Source organism: Homarus americanus, unplaced genomic scaffold, assembly GCF_018991925.1.
Source record: "Homarus americanus isolate GMGI-L3 unplaced genomic scaffold, GMGI_Hamer_2.0 scaffold54443, whole genome shotgun sequence".
Classification (NCBI taxonomy): domain Eukaryota; kingdom Metazoa; phylum Arthropoda; class Malacostraca; order Decapoda; family Nephropidae; genus Homarus; species Homarus americanus.
In genome coordinates this window covers 1,629,371-1,631,483 of record NW_024750852.1, presented here as the reverse complement: position 1 = coordinate 1,631,483, position 2,113 = coordinate 1,629,371, and the positions used below count along the sequence as shown (strand labels likewise).

The 2,113-nt window shown below is 35.8% G+C and overlaps 1 protein-coding gene across 1 annotated transcript in view; it reads right to left on the bottom strand.

Moving 5' to 3' along the window:
* Positions 1 to 1,889, bottom strand: part of LOC121854394 (probable assembly chaperone of rpl4) — a 36,275-nt gene extending 34,386 nt beyond the window's left edge. The window contains exon 1 of the mRNA XM_042349055.1: positions 1,762 to 1,889. The gene's annotated coding sequence lies outside the window, so the exon portion shown is untranslated. The remainder of the gene's footprint in view (positions 1 to 1,761) is intronic.
* Positions 1,890 to 2,113: the final 224 nt, after the last annotated feature.

Below are 2,113 nucleotides of genomic sequence, written 5' to 3'. Positions count from 1 at the left end.
TAACTTCTGGCGAGAACTTGTTGATATTCCGGTGGGGAGGAGGGTTCAGGGGAGGGAGTTGGTATGGGCCAACTTAACAGTTGACCTGGCTGCTCCGAGAGGAGCGCCGGGTACGTCTTGACCCTTCGGTGGTCAAGGATGTAGGATACTTGTAGTGCAATGTTTGTGTGATGGAATAACATAACTTATGTAATGAGATGCAACCATTTTAAAGCCTGCATTACATTTCCCTATTTCATTGCACTTTCCTACAAGATTTACATAATTTTTTTTGAAATCATAGATAAAGCTAAAATGCATGGTATATATACTAATAAGGGTATTATTTTCTTTACACACCATTCATTCCTACCACTAATCTATTATCATATTCGAATAAGACGTCTAATTATAAGATAATTTTCACCTATTACATTACCAGCGGAAATGTATAATAACGGAGATAGTTTTTCCAAAATATTTTCTATTTTCTTCCATTAACATCCCGCCATTATCGTCTGCCTCCCCTCCAACACTGCGTGTCTCCTGTGTCTCCTTCATAAATCATCCTGCGCATGCGCTGCTGTACACGTCACGCAGCCAATCAAAAGCCTTTTCAATTTTGAAACCAATTAAAATGTTTTTGGGTTTAATTCGCGGTATTTTTGGCCCAATCAAATTCGAGTATTCTTTTTGGTCTCTCATATTTTGAAATTCAAGTTCAGTTCCGACCATTAAAGTCTGCGATGGGTGTCACTTTAAGTATATGGAGCTGATTGCGAGTTTTTGGAAAAAAAACGAAGAAACTACAGTATAGCATTTTTTCAATCGCATGGTGTTCTTCCAACCTCAGTAAAGTGTACTAGGAGCAAAACTGAATGTAAATATCGCAAAGACCAACATATGTGGCGTTGTGTAAGAATCCCAGAATGCGACGACGAACAAGAACCAGGCCAATAAGGTAAGAAATAGGTGATTCCATCATATGGTGAGTCAGTTAAGTTAGGTTAGGTTAGGTTAGGTTTGGTTATTGTTTTTCTAGTGTTTTTTTATGTATTTTTTAGTCGCTTAAACACTTTTTTTTTCTCGGAAAACGCCAAACAAAAACATAAATTGCAAAAAAACCCCCGGCTAATTTCCGCCAAAAAAAGAAGGTCATATTCGGTCTCAGCATACACAAATACACTAGAAAAATATATTTTTAACTTGCTAAAAGTGAACGGTGTGACAAGAAAAATTTACCCTAATAAGTATGGATTATCTCTTGAATTGGGTGTAAGTAATCTTGGGTATGACTTATCCTGTGAGTTGGGTGAGAGTTATCTTAGGTACGAATTGACTTTTTTGGGTACGAGATGACCCTAAATCTCTGTTGGGGTAGAAGGGGGTAATAACTAATAAGAAAAACCAGTCAATTTCCGACGTAAATGAAGGTCAGAACAAATCAAAACACAAAAATACACTAATAAAACATAGCTTTGACTTTCTAACAGAGTTGTGTGAACTGCTCTTTATTTACCATATCTTTTTTCTATTATTCGAGAAGAAACATGTATTCTTCTATATATGTTTTTTCCGAAAAATATTCCTAACAAGGCGAAATAGCAAGGAATTACATACCTACAATCTCGACCTTACAATTAGCACAAAAGCTTTAACAGTGGATGTCAAATAAACAAAATTGTTTTATAATTCCAAAATTTTAGTTCATTACTAAGGCTGAACAATAGATATAACACATAAACTAATATAATAAAGCACATTATGGACAAATACACATACCTAGTTGATGTACACGTGTTGCTGCCAGGCACAGCTGAGGCGTTTGACTTGGTCTGGTTGTTCACTTCTTCAGGAAGCTAAATTCTCTCGGGGATGATTACATAATGCAAATCTGAACAAAATCTGAAATATTATCAATGGCGGAGAGGATAAATAAAAATAATCTAAATCTAGACTGGAGAGAATGCATCATAATCAACACCATTATAAAATTGATTTTTATGCTTGATGTATGTTTTTCCTACTCCTAACTTAGGTATACTCTCAAGTTAATGAGATATCCCGTTTATGTATATGTGAGGTAATATAAAGACGGGCGTTCTGAGGTACAGTTATATGTAGGGTAGCTGTG